Genomic DNA, 20,991 nt, shown 5'->3' with positions numbered 1-20,991 from the left:
CTGGAGTTAACAAGATTTTCTCTTTTCACTTCTTTGATTAACACCTTACTCTTACTATGTTCCAACCCCTAACAGATGGCATAAAACATACCCATCATCAACATTTTAGAGTTAGTATCTAAATCAACAAATGAGCAATTGTGTAACAAATACCATGGACTTTACCACCATCTAATATCAATGAATCTTTTGAGGTCTCCATGACCAGACTGCTATTATATTAAACAAATCTGAACAAACCTGGCACCTTACCCTGAGATTAAAATAATTTTTAAAAATAAGTGTGATAGGCTTGATAATGATACTTCAAGAGGTGTTCATGTTCATTATCCCTTGTGAATATTACTTTATATAGTAAATGGGCTTTGGAGAGGTAAATAAATTAAGGATCTTGAGATGTGCAGATTTATCCTGGGCCGTAAATGTAATCACAAGGGTGTGCTCTAAGAGGAAGTCCAGACGGTCAAAGGAAGAAGGCTTTCCTTTTCTATGGCATTGTCAGGCTGCAAATTTGTCAAATTTTATGGTCTCCTTTCCTTTTAAACATAATTTCCAATTTCTGATCATCTTTCCCAACTTCAAAGTTCCACAGTTCTCTAGGGCAGGAGCAAAATGCTGCCAGTCTCTTTGCTAAAGCATAGCAAGAGTCACCTTTGCTCCAGATTCGAAGAAGTTTTTCATCTTCATCTGAGACCGCCTCAGACTAAATTTCATCGTCCACATCATTATCAGCATTTTGGTCACAACCATTCAAGTCTCTAGGAAATTCCAAACTGTCACACATCTTCCTGTCTTCTTCTGAGCCCTCTAAACTGTTTCATCCTCTGCCTGTTACCCAGTTCCAAAATCATCCACACTTCCTGATTAGCTTTATAGCAGTATCCAACTCCACTGGTACTAATTTACTATATTAGTTTCATTTTGATGCTGCTGTAAAGACACTTCCCAAGACTAGGTAATTTATTTTAAAAAGAAGTTTAATTGATTCACATTTCCACGTGACTGAGGAGGACTCATGTAACTTACAATTTTGGTGGAAGGGGAAACAGGCACATCTTACATGGCATCAGGAGAGAGGGTGTGTGAAGGAGAAACTGTCCTACACTTATAAAACCATTAGATCTCATGAGAACTCACTATTATGAGAACAACATGGAGAAAACTGCCTTGACCCCATGATCCAATCCCCTCCCACCAAGTCCCTCCATCAACATGTGGGGATTATAAAGAATACAATTCGAGATGAGATTTGGGTGGCAACACAGAGCCAAACCATATCAAGCGCTAATGAGACCTTTATTTTAGTTCACTAAGACCTGTCTTGTTCTAACCTACAGCATTATAAGTATAGGGGAGGCAAAATTTTACCTCTACCTTCTTACAGCCGCCTGCTGAACCTGGGAATTAAATTGACATGAATAGATTTACAGGAGAAAAGCATACAAGTGTAATATGCTTGACACAAGGGAGCTGTCATAAGGAAATTAAGACTCAAAGATGTGGCAAAATTTACATACCTTTGTAGTAGGTTCAGCAAATAGAGGCAATTGAGGAAAAGTGACTATATTATATGGTGAGACTAAAGGAAGATAATAATTATTTTAACAAGGTATAGTTGTACAAAATTTTCTTGTTTATGCTCCCCATCCCAAAATGTTTCTCTTCTCTTGGTACAGGGCATCTTTCACATGGGAGTTTTTAATCTCTTATTTGCAGGAGAATATTGGAATGCCCTTCTGGCATCTGCTATTTTTCAAGTGCCTTTAAATTGAAGTATACCTTATGTCAAAGTGACATATTTTGGGGTGGAATATTCTGCCACCATTTATAAGATAATATATTTGTATTCCTTTATACCACTATGTTTGTGGTAATTTGTTCTGGAATGCCTAGAAGCTTGAATCATCATCATTCTAAGGGTAAGAATCAATATTCAGATAAAGAGGGATATCCTTTATTAATAGTGTGAGAATGAAAATCAATAAAAAATAGGAAAAAATATACATTTTTAAGTCAAACGTTGGTGACAAAAATGACTGAAGAGAAATGTGGATGATAAATATATTTTTTCCAAAGATATAAAATGGCAATATACTAGACGATTCTTTTCAATGATTGTTTAGTTACTATTTGTATAAGACTTATGTAAAATACCAAACTTTTTTTGAATAGGAATAATTTAATTTAGTATGAATTGGATTAACATTTACAATGGTGGTATAATATGTAGATAAAAGTATTTTACTGAAGTAGGAGAATTTCAGATATGTACATATAATATGCACCATATATAGTAAAATATGTCATTCAAATGTATAAATATAATTACCTCAATTTTATTTTTAAAAGGCATACTCATTACAAAAGAGAAATCTGTAAGATAATGATGAACTCAAGTCTATTTTCAATTTAAATTATATAATCAATTTATAATTATCTATATTAATGATAAATTTAGATCTACATACATTTAATTTATCACTTTCAGCATAATTCACATAATGACTATTACAAATAATAAACATAAGATTCTATAGTTTATTTAATCATGGATCCATCCTCAGTCCACCGTATTGTTTTAACTTAGTAACACCAAATTCCTCACAAACTATAAATAACTCCTCTTTTCCTTTGCTGTTCTCCATTATTTTGAATGGAAATAGTTTGACTATTTCAAAATATGGACTAGGGTTTTTACCTAGTTCTTTTTTCAGATAGAACCCAAAGACATTTTATTGATTTGAGCATATTTTATATCAATGGTTTTGAGATTATTTTGTTTGCATTAGCAAGTGAATATTTCAAACCAGCAGCCCTCAAGTCTTTCAATAACATGGAAACACTTATCCATATATTCAGTTATTCCATTATATCTCTGTGAACAAGAATGAGCTGTGAGGATGAACATTGACATGTAAACTTCAATCTTTCATGCATTCTCATTTTTATAGAGTTACCTATGTTTAACACTGGTTGCATAATAACACTTCAGTGACAAAAATGTGCTTTCAACTAGGAGTAATAGTTGATGAAGGAAACAGAATAAAGGCTATAACGATTTGTATAATAATCACATTCTGATAATGAATTGCTTTATTCTTTATTTCCTGTAGAACTATATACTTAGCCATGAACAATAAGCATAGAAAAACATAAGAATGAGTTATTTAGCAGTTATGTTATCTTTTATAAGTAGTGTAAACTGCATAATAGTTTAATATCTCTTTTAGCTTTCAGGTTTCTTTTATTTAGTCACTATTATTTTCCTCATACTTGAGAAATGTTAAAAAGATTTATCAATAAAAATTGAAAATACTAGACTCCAGTTCTCTCAAATAATAAATATTTGATTTTATTTACCTAAAAAAGAATTTACAGAATTTATAGGTCATCGTCTTCCCAGCTACAGAATATTAATAAAATGAACACTAATAAATGTGTGTTTATATATATGCACATATTTCTTAGCCTTCAGGTACCTAGCATTTATATATAAATTATTATATGTAAATGATATATATGATATATAAATCATTTACATATAAATGATGTGTACATGAAGGCTAATAAAGAGTTTCTCACTATAGAATTATTATTTCTGGCTGCATGATAAAATGTTTCTTAAAACATCTGCTCTGTGGGCTTTTTGAGATTCTTGATATCAAAACTATAATAACAGATGTTACTTGTCTTTTTCACTTCTTTGACACTTGCATTGATGGTGCAAAAACAGTAGTGGATGAGAGTACTAGCACAAATTAGAGCAATGGCATCAAACTGTAATTATAGTCTCTTGCAGAAATTAAAATATCAATTTCAGTCAAAATAAGCCAATAAAATGTCTTTATTTGTTTAAATAAAATATATGCTTTTTAAAAAATACAGACTTTAAAAAATACTTCTTTTAACAAAATATGTTTATTCCAACTTCAGCATTTGGCAGACATTTTCCTAAAAATGAAAAAAGTGAGCCTTCCACTTCAAGGAAAAAAAAAAAAAAAAAAAAGGACAGTATTTCTATCTAATGAGAAAAATTAAGCTATTATGAGAAAATTAGAATTTTGGAAAATTTGTATGTTACCATAACTTGACAGCTTTCCAAGAAGACTTTTCTAATTACATCAATAGTCATATTAACACATGTAATTTTCTTTTGATATCTTAAAATGAAAAGTGATAACATTTATGCAATTAATTACATAATAGAGTGAAGCAGTATTTTTCAAATGACCAATATATGATGTCAAAAATCACTTATGGATAAAATATCATTTTAAAGTGCAAGTTAAACCAAGAGCTTTTAACACTTGAGTACTAAAGTTTAGTCGTAAGCTTTCAGATTCTACATTGCAACTTACTTTATGAAATATATCATGTGGGGAGTTTGATATGGTAACAAAAAAAATTCACTATTATGTTAAAATATTATTATAATACTTTGCTTTTCTAACTACATATATGTCAAAACTCTGCTTTTCTTCATTTGTTTCAGTCAAAGGAACATATTAAAATTATTGTCTTCTACAGTAAGTAATTAATGAGATTTATATATATGTAAATCTCTACCTCTATCACTAATTTTTATTATTCTGGGATATATGATAATTATTCATTTTTATAAGAGATATGCACCATTTTTTCCCAAAGTAGAATTAGTTTTGCCCTGTTGTTATATTAATTATTGAATACTCAAATTTTTAATTTTTGTATTTTAATATGGAAATCATTAACAGAGATAGCCACATTAAAAAAGCCCTTTAAGAATCTCAAAGCTGGCCGGGCGCGGTGGCTCACGCCTGTAATCCCAGCACTTTGGGAGGCCGAGGCGGGCGGATCACAAGGTCAGGAGATCGAGACCACGGTGAAACCCCGTCTCTACTAAAAATACAAAAAATTAGCCGGGCGCAGGTGGCGGGCGCCTGTAGTCCCAGCTACTCAGGAGGCTGAGACAGGAGAATGGCGTAAACCCAGGAGGCGGAGCTTGCAGTGAGCCGAGATCGCGCCACTGCACTCCAGCCTGGGCGACAGAGCAAGACTCCGTCTCAAAAAAAAAAAAAAAAAGAATCTCAAAGCTTTGTAAGAAAGGAGGAAAATATTGATTGAGAGGATCAAGATTTTTTTTCTGGATTATTCACTTTTTATATTGATAAAATTTGCATGTCTTTATCATGTACAACGTGATTTTTAAAGTATGTACAGTGTGAAATGGCTAAATGAAGCTAAGTAACATACACATTACCTCACTTACTTATTTTTTGTGGTGAGAGCACTCACAATCTGCTCTCAGCAATTTTCAAGAATACAATCATTACTATTAACTATATTCACCATATTGTACAATAGACTTATTTAACCTACTGCTTCTATCTAACTGAAATTTTGTATTATTGAACCAACATCTCTTCAACCCCCACCCCAGCCACTAGTAACCACTATTTTATTCTCTACTTTTATTAGTTCAATTTTTTAAATTCCATATAAAGGGAGATCATGTAGTCTTTTTATTTCTGTACCTGGCTTATTTCACTGAATATAATGTTCTCCAGGTTCATTTATGTTTTTACAAACGACAGAATTTATTTCTTTTTAAGGCTGAATAATATTTCATTGTGTATATATGCTACATTTTATTCATTCACCCATTGATGGACATTTGGGTTGATCACCGTTCCTTATGCACATGGAGTTTACCTGTTTAATGAGGAAGACAAATTTATTTATAGGAACAGAGTGAGACTCCATCTCAAAAAAATATATTTATAAATAAATTCATGCATATGCCATCAAACAAGTAAATAATAGATTGTCTTTGAATATATTTTAGTTAACTCCTTTGCTTGACTCTATCATGTAATACTCTTTGTTCTGTTTCAGAGAAGTCTGACCTGTATAGATTATATTAGAAGGCTCTTTTACACAAGAATAATTGAGTTATTGTTCTTCCTATGCTATGCTATCCCTTATTGTTTTTCCTGTGCTATTTACAAAAGAAAGCATTAAAAGTTATGTATCTGTAAAATATATGTATGGATTTGTTAACCAGAATAATATTTTTTTGAAAATAGTAAGTGCAGTGAGAGGGAAGGAAGTCAAGAAGGCTGACTAAAATCCCCTCGTGATCTTTCCCTCCACAGGAACACCAAATTGAACAACTACCCACACACAAAAAAATACCTTCATAAAAACCAAATCTCAGATGGGTGATCACAGTACCTGGTTTTCACATGTTATTAAGAAAAGAGACACCAAATAAGGTAGAAAAGACAGTCTCAAATTGCCTACACCACTCCCTAACTCCCGGCAGAGGCTATGTGGCACAAAGAGTATCTGCACTTGTTGGAAGGAGAGTGCAGTGACTGTGGGATTTTGCATTGGAAATCAGTGCTGACCTGTCATATTGGAAAGCAGCATGAAGCAGAATTCAGCTGGCACCTACGGAGAAAGCACTTAGACCAGCCCTAGCCATAGGCAAATCATCCAACCCAGCAGTTGAAACTTGAGTTCCAGCAAGCTCTGCTGCTGTGGGTTAAAGTGTTCCGGAATCCTAAATAAAGTTGAAAGGCAGTCTGGGCAACAAGGGACTGCAATTCTTGAGCAAGTCCTAGTGTTATTCTCGGCTGAGAACCAGTGAACTTGAGGGGTATGTGACCAAGTAAGACACCAACTAGGACAGCTAAGTCAGTGCTTGCATCACCCCTTTCCTAACCCCAGGCGGCAGTGCTCACAACTGCATGAGAGTCAGCTTTCTTTTGATTGAGGAGAGGTGAAGGGAAAGTAAAGAAGACTTTGTCTTTTCAACTGGGATGACAGCTCAGTCACAGTAGAATAAAGTACCAGGCAGAGTCCTGAGGACCCCATTCTAGGCCTTAGTTTCCAGATGATATATCTAGAAACACCCTGTGTGAGAAAGGAACCTGCTGCCTTGAAGGGAATGAAGAAGTTCTTGTAGGATGTATCACATACTGGATAAAATCCCTTGGGCACAGAATAATCAACAGTGGTGGCAAGGCAGTACTTGCCACAGGCCTTTAGTCATCCTCAGAGAAATACTGACTTCAAATGGGACCCAGCACATTGCCAACTTTGTTGGCCACAGGAGTGCTTGTGCCACCCAGCTCCCAAAACCAAGCAGCTCAGCACAGAGAGAAAGAGAGAGAGAGAGAAAGAGAGACTCTGTTGTTTGAGAGAAAGCAAGGGAAGGAAACAAAAGCCTATGCCTGGTAATCCAGAGAATTCTCCTAGTTCTCACCCAAGACCATCAAGGCAGCATATCCATGAGTCTGGAAAAGTCACAGCAACACTGGGCTTGGGGTATCCTCTAATGCAGATACAGCTGAAGTGACCAAAGGCATAGACTGCAACACCCAAAGTCTATCAAATACTTGAAAAGCCTTCGCAAGAAGGATGGGTAAAACAAACCCAACGTGCAAAGACCACAATAAATACCTGAATATTCAATGCCTAGACACCAATGAACATCCACAAGCATTAAGACCATCCAAGAAAACATGACGTCACCAAATGAACTAAATAAGGTACCAGTGACCAATTTGATACATATGTGACCTTTCAAACAGATAATTCAAAATAACTGTTTTGAGAAAACTCAAATCCAAGATAACACAGAAAAGGACTTCAGAATCCTATCAGAGAAATTTAACTAAGAGATTTAAATAACTTTTAAAAATCAAGCAGAAATTTTGGAGTTGAAAAAAACCAATAGAAATGCCGAGAAATGCATCAGAACTTAACAGCAGAACTCAACAAGCAGAAGAAAGAATTGGTAAGCTTGAAGACAGGCAATTTGAAAATACACAATCAGAGAACCAAAATAATAATAATAATAAAAAGAATAAAACATGAAAACAGGAAGTAGAAAATAGCTTCAAAAGGGCAAATCTAAGTTTTTGGCCTTAAAGAGGAAGTAGAAAGAGAGAAATCAGGGTTGAAAGTTTATTGTCAGCATCATCCTGATACAAAAACCTGGCAAAGTAACAACAAAGAAAGAAACTTCAGGACAATATCTTGATGAATACTGATGCAAAAATCTTCAACAAAATACTTGCAAACTGAATTTAGCAACACATCCAAAAGCTAATCTACCACAATCAAGTAGGTTCTATCTCTGGGATAAGAGGTTGTTCCAACATACATAAATCAATAAACGTGATGCATTACATAGAAGGAACTAAGAATAAAAACCACATGATTATCTCAATAGATACAGAAAAGGCTTTCAATAAAATTCAACATCCCTTCATATTAAACACTCTCAGTAAACTCGGTATTGAAGGAAGATACCCCAAAATAATAAGAGCCATTTATGACAAACCCACAGCCAACATCATACTGAATGCACAAAAGCTGAAAGCATTCCCCTTAGAAACCAGCACAAGACAAGGATGCTCTCTCTTACCAGTCTTATTCAATACTTCCAGTATTGGAAGTCCTGGCCAGAGCAATTGGGCAAAAGGAAGAGATACAATAAATTCAAAAAGGAGGATCCCTGTTCGCACATAACATGATTCTATATTTAGAAATCCACATAGTCTTGACCCAAGGTCTCCTTAAGCTGATAACTTCAGCAAAGTTTCAGGATACTAAATCAATGTACAACAATTATTCGTATTCCTATAGACCAACAAGAGTCATGCTGACAGCCAAATCATAAATGCAGTCTCAATCACAGTTGCCACAAAAATAATAAAATATGTAGAAATACAGCTAACCAGTGAGGTGAAAGATCTCTACAATGAGAGTCACAAAACACTGCTTAAAATGGAATGGATAGGAAGAATCCATATCATTAAAATGGCCATACTGCCCAAAACAACTTATAGATTTAATGGTATCGCTGTATCAAACTACCAATGACATTCTTCATAGAACTAGATAAAACTATTTTAATATTCATATAGAACAGCACCAACAAAGACTATATAGCCAAGACAATTTTTTTCTTTTGTTGTTGAGACACAGTCTCATTCTGTCATCCAAGCTGGGGTGCAGTGGCGCAGTCATGACCCACTGTAACCTCGAACTCCTGGGTTCAAACAATCCTCCTACCTCAGCCTTCCGAGTAGCTGGGACTACAGGAATGTGCTACCATGCCCACCATGTGTATTTTTAGTAGAGAGAGGGTTTTGCCATGTTGCTCAGGCTGGTCTTGAACTCCTGGGCTTAAGTAATCCTGCCTCAGCCTCCCAAAATGCTGGGATTATAAGTGTGAACCACTACACCTGGCCTAGCCAAGGCGATCCTAAGCAAAAAGAACAAGTCTAAAGGCATCACGTTGTGTCAGGAATTTATTCCTTCCAGTGGGTTCTATGTCTTGCTGACTTCAAGAATGAAGCCGCAAACCCTTGCAGTGAGTGTTTCGGTTCTTAAAGATGGTGTGTCTGGAGTTTGTTCCTTCAGATGTTCAGATGTGTCTGGAGTTTCTTCCTTCAGGTGGGTTCGTGGTCTCTCTGACTTCAGGAGTGAAGCTACAGACGTTTGCAGTGAGTGTTACAGCTCTTAAACGTAGTGCGGACCCAAAGAGTGAGCAGCAGCAAGATTTATTGTGAAGAGCTAAAGAACAAAGCTTCCACAGCTGGAAGGGGACCCAAGTGGGTTGCTGCTGCTGGCTGGGGGGGCCTGCTTTTATTCCCTTATTTGGCCCCACCCATGTCCTGCTGATTGGTCCATTTCACAGAGCCCTGATTAGTCCATTTTACAGAGTACTAATTGGTCCATTTTTACAGAGTGCTGATTGGTGCATTTTCAAACCGTTAGCTAGACACAGAGCACTGATTGGTGCATTTTTACAGAGTGCTAATTGATCCATTCTTACAGAGTGCTCATTGGTGCATTTACAAACCTTTAGCTAGATACAGAGTGCTGATTCCTATGTTTACAATCCTTTAGCTAAACAGAAAAGTTCTGCAAGCCCCCACTCAACCTAGGAAGTCCAGCTGGCTTCACGTCTCAATGTTACCCTACTTCAAACTGTGCTACAGGGCTACAGTACCCAAAAGAGCAGTGTGCCTCTACAAAATCAGACACGTAGACCAATAAAACAAAATAGCCCAGAAATAAGGCCGTACACCTACAACCATCTTATCTTCAACAAAGCTGACAAAAACAAACAATGAGAAAAGAACTTCCTATTCAATAAAAGGTACTGGGATAACTGGAAAGCAATATGCAGAATATTGAAACTGGACCCCTTTCTTACATCATATACAAAAATCAACTCATGATATATTAAAGACTTAAATGTAATACCCAAAACTCTACAAACAAACAAACAAACAAAAAAACCTGGAAAGCAACATACACAATACTACTCTGGATATAAGAACTGGCAAACATTTCATGAGAGAGATGCCAAAAGCAAATGCAACAGAAGTAAAAATTGATAACTAGGACCTTATTAAACTACAGAGCTTCTGAACAGCAAAAGAAACCATCAACAGAATAAACAACCTATAGATTGAGAGAAAATATCTACAAACTATGTATCTGACAAAGGTGTAATATCCAGCACCTATAAAGAACTTAAACAAATTTACAAGAAGAAAATCCCATTTAAACAATGCGCAAAGGGCACAGATAGAAACTTTTTAAAGGAAGAAATATATACCACCAAAAAGCATATATATATATATATATATATATATAAACTCTATATCACTAATCATTACAGAAGTGCAAATCAAAACCATGATAAGATACCATTTCACACAAGTCAGAGTGGCTATTACTAAAAAGTCAAAAAATAACAGATTCTGACAAGGTGATGGAGTAAAGGAAACACTTATATACTGTTGGTGAGAGTCTAAATCAGTTCAACCATTGTGAAAAGCACTGTGGCAATTCCTCAAAGAGCTAAAAACATGAACTGTCACTCAACCCAACAGTCCCATTACTGGGTATATCCTCAAAGGAATGTAATCAATCTAGCCTAAGGATACACATACACATATATGTTTACTGCAGCATTATTCACAATAGCAAACATGTAAAATCAACCCATATGCCCATCAATGATAGACTGGAGAAAGAAAATGTGTTACATAGATACCATGGAATACTATGCAGCAATAAAAAGAATGAGATCATGACTTTTGCAGGAACATGAATGAATCTGAAGGCCATTGACCTTAACAAACTAATGTAGAAACAGAAAATCAAATACTGCATTTTCTCACCTATAAGCAGGAGCTAAATGATGAGGACACATAGACATGAAGAGGGAAACAACAGTCATCAGGGCCTACTTGAGATTGAAGGGTGGAACAAGGGAGAGGATCAGAAAAAATAACTATTGTGTAATAGGCTTAGTACCTGGGTGATGAAATAATCTGTACAACCCTTGTGATATATATAACAAACCTGTATAACAGGTTTTTAACAGAGAACTTCCCAAAGAGAAAGATATCAATACTCGTGTATAAGAAGGTTGTACAACACTTAACAGATTTAACCCAAACAAGAATATGTAAAGACATTTATTAGTGAGACTCCCAAATGTCAATGATAAAGAAAGGATTCTAATAACAAAAAGGGAAAAGAAACAAATAACATAAAAAGGAGCTCTACTATATCTGATAGTAGACTTTTCAGTGCAAACCTTACAGGCTGGGAGGGAGTGGCATGACATACTTAAAGTGCTAAAGGAAAAAAGTAGTTTATTCTAGAATAATATATCCAGTGAAAATATCCTTTAAACTTGAGGGACAAATATGTTCCCAGACACACAAAACCTGAGGTATTTTATCAACACCAGAACCACCCTGTAATAAATGCTAAAGGGAATTCTTCAGTCTGAAATAAAAGAATGTTCATGAGCAATAAGAAACAATCTGAAGGTACAAAACTCACTGGTAGTAGTCAGCACAGAGAAACACAGAATATTATAACACTATAATTGTGGTATGTGAATTATTCATGTCTTGAAGAGAAAGATTAAAATATGAACCTATCAATAGCTACAAAACTTTTCAAGGCACAGGTAGTAAAATAATACATGAATAAAAACAACAAAAAATAAAATTAGGAGGATGAAGTTTACAGTTTATATTAGTTTTCTCTGTTTATGCAGTGTTGTCATTTATTTAAAATACAAGTTAAAAGATATCATGATAATGTTAAATTTTAAAAAATACAATAGATATAAAAAACAAAAAGGAAAAATACAAAACAGAAGATCAGAGAAAACTACCTTTGCTAAAAGGAAGACAGGAAGGAAGAAAACAAAACAAAAAAAAAGTGAAGACCACAAAACAAATGGAAAACAAACAAAATGGCAAGAGTAAGTTCGTACTTAATAGTATCATTTTAATTGGACTAAACCCTCCAATTAAAAGACATAGGGTGGTTGAATGCATAAAAAAGAAGACTAAATGACCGATTACCCCAAAGAAGCACATTTCATCTATAAATACACACATAGAATAAAAATAAAGGTAAAGAAAATATATTCTATGCAAATAGAAACTTAAAGAAAGTACAGGAATTCAGGCTAGAAGCTGTGGCTCATGCCTTTAATTCCAGCCGTTTGGGAGTCTGAGGCAAGTGTATCGCTTGACCCCAGGAGTTGAGACCAGTCTGGGAAGCTGAAAAGACTCCTTCTCTACAAAAAAAATAATTTTGAAAATTTAGCTGGGCAAGGTCATGGACACCTGTGGTCTCAGTTACTCAGGAGGATTAGGTGAGAGGACATTTGAGCCCAGGAGTTTGAAACTGCAGTGAGCTATAATTGTGCCACTGCACTCCAGCCTCAGTGACAGAGTGAGACCCTGTCTCAAAATTAAATGAAATTGACTTAAATTTTTAAACAGATCAGGAGTAGCTATAGTTATATCAAACAAAATAGATTTAAAGACAAAAACTATTGAGACAAAGAAAATCATTATATGATGATAAGATGTCAATTCAGCAAGAAGGTATAACAATTAGAAGTATGTACCCAGTACTGGAGCATCCGGATATATAAAGCAAATATTATTAGAGCTAAAGAGAGAAATAGACCTTAATGTAATAATAGCTGGGGACTCCAACACCGAACTTTGAGCACCAGACACACCTTATAGAGAGAAAATCAACTAAAAATGGTCAAACTTAATCTGCACTATAAACCAAATGTGCCTAGTAAATGTTTATGAACAATTTATCCAGTAGCTGCAGAAAATGCATTCTCCTCAGTACTTGGGCCATTCTCAAGGATAGACCACGTGTTGGGCTACAAAGTCTTTAAATATTCAAAGTCTTTAAAAATTCAAAAAGAAGAAATTATATAAAAATCTACTCTTAGCACAATAAAATAAAACTAGAAATCAACAACAAGACAAATTTTGGAAAGTATACAAACATATGGACATTTAAACAATATGCTCCTGGATGATGAATGGGTCATGAAGAAATTAAGTAGGAAATTAAAATTTTTCTTGAGACAAATGAAAATGGAAACATGACATACCAAAAACCTATGGAATATAGTGAAAATAGTAGTAAAAGGAAAGTTTATAGCAATAAGCATCTACATCAAAAAAGTAGAAAAACTTTAAATAAACAACAATACATCTCGAGGAATTAGAAAAGTAAGAAGAAAACAAATCCCAATTTAGTAAAATAAAAGAAATAATAAAGATTAGAGCAGAAATAAATGAAATGAAGATGGAAAAACATACAAAAGATCAATGAAATAAATAGTTGTTTTTTTTTTTTTTGAAAAGAAAAAGCAAATTGACCAACCTTTAGACTGATTAAGAAAAAAAGAAAGAAGGCACAAATAAATAAAATCGGAGATGAAACAGGAGACATTACATCTAATACTGCAGAAATTCCAAAGATCACTGGAGGTTACTATGAGCACCTATATACCTATACATTGGAAAACCTAGAGGAAAGGAATAAATTCCTTGACACATAAAACCTACCAGGAATGAACCATGAAAAAATTCAAACCTGAACAAACCAACACAATAAATGAAATTTACTTATTACTTGTAAGTATAATAATGAATGTTTACTAAACCTCATTAGTTGTGCTGGTCTGTTCAGGGTTTGGATTTCTTCACGGTTCAATTTGTAATAAAAAGTCTCTCAGCAAAAAATAAATAAATAAATAAAAGCCCGGGATCTGTGTCTTCACTGCTAATTTTTTTTTTTTTTTGAAATTTTACCAAACATTTAAAGAAGAACTAATACCAGTCCTACTCAAAGTGCTCTGAAAAATAGAGGAGAAGTGAATACTTCCAAACCCATTCTATGAGAACGGTGTTATCCTGATAGAAAAAACTAGACAAAGACACATCAAAAAAACGAAATTATAGGTCAATATCTCTGATGAATATTGATGGAAAAATCCTCAACAGAATACTAGTAAGCCAACTTCAACAATACTTTAGAAAGATTATCCATTATGACCAAGTGAGATTTATCCTAGGGAAGCCAAGGTGGTTTGACATTTTCAAACAAATCAATGTGATACATCATATCAACAGAATGAAAGTCAAAAAACTTATGATAATTTCAACTGATGCTAAGAAACAGTTTTATAAAATTCAACATTCCTTTATCATAACGTCTTTCAAAAAGCAGGGTATAAAATGAACATACCTCAACACAATAAAAGCTATCTATGACAGACCTGCAGTTTGTAGCATATAGGATGGAAAAAAAAAAAAAGAAAAAAAAAAAAAAAAAAAAAACACTGAAAGTGTTTTCTCTATGATCTGGAACAATACATGAACACACACTTTCACTGATTCAACACAGTACTGGAAGTCCTAGCTAGGGCAATTAGTCAAGAGAAAGAAATAAGGAGCATCCAAATTGGAAAGGAAAAAGTCAAATTATCCTTGTTTTCAGATGATATGATCTTATTTTTGGAAAAACCTAAAGACTCCACCAAAAAAATTATTAAAACTGATAAATTGAGTAAAAGTGAAGGATACAAAATCAACATACAAAAACCAGTGACATCTTCATATGTGAATAGTGAACAATCTGAAAAGAAATTAGGAAAGCAATCCTATTTACAATAGCTACAAATAAAATAAAATTCTTGGGAATAAACTTAACCAAAATAGTGGAAGATCTCTGTAATGGAAACTATGAAACACTAATGCAAGAAACTGAAGTACACATAACAAACTGGAAAAGTATGCCATGTTCATAGATTGGAAGAATCAATATTATTAAAATGTTCATACTACCCAAAGCATTCACATGAAATCCCTATACACATTCAATGAAATTCCTATCAAAATACCAATAACATTCTAACAGAATAAAAAAAGTAATCTTAAAATTTATATACAGCCCCCCAAAGACCCAGAATTGCCAAAGCTATTCTAAAGAAAAAGAACAAAACTAGAGGAATCACATTACCTGACTTCAAATTATACTACAGAGCTATTGTAACCAACCAGCATGGTACTGGCATAAAAACAGAAACATAGACCAATGGAACAGAATAGAGAGTCATGAAATAAATCCATACATCTACAGTGACCTCATTTTGAAAAATGTACCAAGAACATACACTTGGGAAAGGACATTCTCTTGGTACTGGGAAAACTGGTTATCCATATGTAGAAGAATGAAACTAGATCTCGATCTCTTACCGTATATAAAAATCAAATAAAAATGGGTTAAATATTTAAATATAAGACCTCAGACTATGAAACTACTAAAAGAAAGCATTGGGGAAACTCTCCAGGACATTTATCTACTAAAGATTTCTTAAGCGATATCCCACAAGCACAGTCAACCAAAGCAAAAATGGACGCATGAGATCACATCAAATTAAAAAGCTTTTGCACAACAAAGGAAACAATTAACAAACTGAAGAAACAAACCACAGAATGGTTTGTAGACTACTCATCTTAGAAATGATTCATAGCACTATATAAGGAACTTAAACAACTTTATAGGAAAAATATAATAATTTGTTTAAAAATACATAAAAGATTTGAGTAGATTTTCAAAAGAAGGCATTCAAGTGCCAACAGTATATAAAAGTGATCATCACTATTGATAATCAGAGAAATGCAAATCAAAACTACAATGAGATATCATCTCAAACCAGAAAAACTTACTTTTCATATTCTTACTTATTTGTGGGTGTTTAAAATTAAAACAATTGAACAAATGGAGATGGAAAGAAGAATAATGGTTACCAGAGGCTGGGAAAGGTAGTGGTGGTTGAAAGTATGAATGGTTAATAAGCACAAAAGTATAGTTCGGTAAAATGTGTAAGATCTAGTATTTGATAGCACAACAGGGTGATTATAGTCAACAATAATTTATTGCACATTTTAGCATAACTAAAAAAATACAATTTGGATTGTTTGTAACAGACAGAAAGGATAAATGCTTGAGGGGATGGATGCCCCATTTAACGTGATGTAATTATTATGCATAGTATCAAAATAACACCTACTATGTACCCACAAAAATAAATAATAAATAGGAAGGTCAATCAAGGAACTAATGCAATCTGTTTTTTATGAAAAAGAATAAATGACTTACATTTGCTATTGAGAAAAATGAGTGCTCTGCATGGAACGTAGAGAATCAGGGTGAGATTGAGAACAGTTGTAAAATTATTAAGAAAAAGGGGTAGCCAATTTTAAAGTAAGAATTGTTTTAAAGTAGAAGTTTTGGAAATGGAAAAGAATTTATTGCAGATAATTGGAAAAATAGACTTGTGAATACTAACTTATAGATTAGAAGTGAGAAAAAGTAAAATAGAAGGTAATTTCATTATCTTAATTTAAAAAGATACTATATATTTAATATGTACTTACATTTTATAATAAATTGAATATTGTATTAATAAAATAAGAATACTTTTAAAAATATTAAAAAGTAATAGTGTTTATCACATTGTATGACATCTAATATGAGTTCTTTCAAATTATGTCACTAAATTTGTAAATCAAATGTTTCAGTTAATTACATTTATGGATATTAGATAATTAGATTCAGAAAATGCTTTTCCAGGAATTTCAACTTATTAATAAAATGCTAAATATTTCTTTAAGATGAGCAACAGTAAATATCTCATGTGTGTCTATCATGACACATGATTTAGAATCTTTCAACAGAGTTTTAATCCTTTCATATAATTTTTCAGTTCAGCCAGTGTGAATCAACTCAGTGTTTCTCATAATGAACCTTGATATTCAATTGTTTTATTAGCTAAGGAAACTAAGGACATTGACTTTATTGGTTTCATGTTCAATTTGTTTATGTGCATTAACTTCTTTTATAAATATCAAACTTCATGACATCTTAAAATGTGTCTATTTGTAGTGATTCATTTATGTTTAAGCTGTCTAAAATTTTCACCAGGCATGCAAAAGTGGTAGAAAATATTCTGGATGTATATGTTTCTTCCGTATTTGAAACTATATACTAATATTATAAAAATACTTCATGATATAGTCATCCAATACATAAACTCATTTTATAACACAAAGTGAAGGTAAAAAACAAAAAGTGATGGATCCAACTAAAACTATTTGTGCATTAAATGATCATTAATGTATAATTTCACATTTTGTTTTGTATAAAAAATTAGTTTTGTTATTATGTTGAATTGAATTACTCTATGCATGAATATTTACAGCTTTCCTGTCTGTTCTTTTGGATAATAAATATGACTGCATACTCTGTAGATGGCAAAGTACTATTTAAATGTAGGTTCTTATTATAAAATTTTTATCTTACTAGTGACAAGGAAAATATGCTTCATGGTGCTTACTTTAAGAAAATATTACAGGATTTTTTTTTCTTTCCAGATCTTGGTATTAATTCAGGTCATCATCAATTTTTCAACCTAACTGCAGAGTTCATTAATTTACTAAATTGTGTATTAAAGTAGCATGGATGCCATGTGAGCCAGATTATTTAAGTGTGTTCAGCTCTCTCCTTTTCTGAATTTAAGCAAGTTCAATAGATTAATCCTTTCTTAAGTCAATTAATTTTTTCCAGCTCTTTTTCTCTACTTTTCTGTTTTCATATGAAGCTTAAACTGATAACAGAAAAAATGTTGATTTCTGCTTCTCTGTCTTTGCTAGTTCCTGAAATTTTCAGGAGTGATATTTTAAAATCACTCAGGAAGTTGGGTGCTGTTGCTTGCATTATTATCATTTGATTTTAAAGCCATATAATCAATTTAGATTTCCTGAGACAAACAGATGGGAATATGTAGGAAAAAAAACCTACAAATGGAATTTCTCAGTATGTCATTTTTCATGTACTATGTAGAAATCTGATTAAGCACATTTTAAACATCTATAGATTTTTGTAAAATTTATAGTTAAATAGTAAGAGTGAAGTGTATATCAGCATAGCAATGTGTACACATGTAACTTAACCTATTAAAGGCCTTAAGAGCAGGTTAATCCAAAACTACTCACTGAATATCTTCTATGTTCCAGGCATTATTCTGAGTGGTAGGGATAGGCAAGAAAATCAGGAATAATTCTTGATTTCAAGAAATTGACATTCGTGTAGAGGACTGAGACAAGTAACAGACATATATCTATGATGTAGGAGAATATAAACTGAGCATCTCACCAAGGCTTTGTGGCTGAGATACTTCCCTACAGGAAAAAAACAAAAACAAGAAAAAAACATCCAAATTGATACCTGAAGTTTAAACAGGAGAGAGTCTAGAGAAGAGTTAGCGGACACTTCTAGCCAGAGGAAGACTGCCTTCAACTACTGTTGATCGGGGCCAAGGTGCATTGGGAAAACACAAGAAGCCCTAAATGTCTGAGTGTTACATTCCAAGAGAGAAGAGATGTGAGGCCAGGCTACAGGGGTAATCAGGGATCTGGTCAAAATCAGCCATGTTAAAGCACTTGGATTTGATCCTGGGTCAATAGTGAGGCAATGGAAACCCTTCACAAGAGCTGCGCACCCTCAGATTTGCATTCTTGTGGACACTGTAATCACAGGTTTATGAATTAGCAGTCAGGAAGATGAGGTTTGAGGCAGTCTTAGTAAAACAAGATGTGGTGGACTTGACTTACGTAATGATGAAAAGGATAAAGAAATCAGGATAGATATTTAGGTGAAGAGTAATACATATGAGACTACGAAAAGTTATCTTGGCTGAAAAGTGAGTGGATTACTTAATAAACTCTCAGAAAGTCTGCCAAGAAGGAAGATTTTCCTTTTAATACTTTGAGTTATGTGGTTATATAAATACATATACAGTATCCAATCTGCAAATGAATAAAGTAAGATTTTTCATCGTGTATGTGTTCATAGTAAAAGAAGTAACTGATGAGTACTTCATCACCCTGAGCAAATTTATTCATTATTTACCACAAAATAATCCTCATCATTATTTATTTGCTATTATGTAAATGAAGAAAACACTCGAGAATTTTAAAATTTTAGAAGCATTCTAAGTTGACACATATTTAGACCTTATTTTAATAATATAATCTTGCTAGAACAGAATTTGTTTCATAGACCCCTTTGAAATCGTTTCCTAAAGGTTATCTTTACCACATAATCATATCCCTCTTTTTATAATGGCTTTTGCTGGTATAAATAGACATGCAGAGATTGAGTTCCAGTCAGTGATAATAAGCTAACCGTATATGGTACAATTATTTTTTTTACTAAGTTAAATGAATGAGGTATTGTTTTATTCACGCTTAAAACTGAAAGCTTTTAGATTGTATGTGTACATTAGCGAACCATTATGCCCTGCAATATTACTGGCTATTTTTTTTTTTCCAAAAAGAGGCTGCCAACTTGACTACATTTTATTAAATGTCTTTTTAAAAAATGAATTGTGAAACACTACTTCCATTTCCAATAAAGTTCTCTTCTAATTATTCTATTCTTAAATACAAAACAAGTCCAAAGTTAATTGCAGTAACCTATCACTTTTCTTTGCAGAATGCAATTTAACTCCTACAGGATCATTTAACATTCCTGCCGATCACCAGTTTCAGGGCACTTTACATATCAAATTAATTAGCAAGAGAAGGCAACCACATTAAATGGGAAAGGTTTTATCCCACTCCAGCAAGCTATCCTCTGTGCCTAACGCTGCATCTTTCCATGCAGCATTTTAATCTCATGATTCCCAATGCACTTTGGCCCCGATCTACAGTAGTTGAAGGCATTCTTCCTCTGGCTAGAATTGTCCGCTAACTCTTCTCTAGACTCTGTCCTGTTTAAACTTCAAGTATCAATTTGGACGGGTTTTTTGTTGTTGTTGTTGTTATTGTTTCCTGTAGGGAAGTATCTCAGCCACAAACCCTTGGTGAGATGCTCAGTTTATATTCTATATTATAGGAATAATGTTATACATTCCTATAAGCTTAACGTTTGAACTTAGAAATCCTTTTTCCTTAAAATACCAGACAATCCAAACTTGTATCTTTCAGTTTATTGCAAAATTTAAGAAAGTATGTTTCTCTATTGTTTCTTAACCATGTGATATTCATCGTTTCTTAACCAAAGCATATTTGTGATATATGGTATTTGCTTTCAAAATCACTAGGAAATAAAAATTACATAGTTTTTAGTTGTTATAAGGTGATATTTATTGACTTGTTTCAATAAAAGTAAACGAATTTCTATATGAAATTTAAATTTGAACCACCATGCTAACAATTACCTCTTCTAAAAAGGCCTGGTATCTTAGCTCAGGAAATGTCTCTAATGAGGAAAAAAGCCTGGTAAGTAAGCAGACAGTCCCTTGACAACTCATTAAACAGACAGATCTTCTCATACAGTGCCAGCTGTAGCCACATTCTTCAGGAACAATGAGTAAGATCAGAATAAAAAGATACGGCAGCCTGAGGAATCTGGTCACCAGGACTACTTTTAACAGCAGTCCCGAGGCTCTTCTGACCACCACCATTTCCTTCAGTGTCCTCAGCTACATGATTTACATATTCAGATATAATTATTCTCATTTTGTGATTAATGACCTTTCTTCCTTGTTAGGGATTGAACTGTGAC

This window comes from Macaca thibetana, chromosome 2, assembly GCF_024542745.1.
Source record: "Macaca thibetana thibetana isolate TM-01 chromosome 2, ASM2454274v1, whole genome shotgun sequence".
Classification (NCBI taxonomy): Eukaryota; Metazoa; Chordata; class Mammalia; order Primates; family Cercopithecidae; genus Macaca; species Macaca thibetana.
This window is presented reverse-complemented; position numbering follows the sequence as displayed.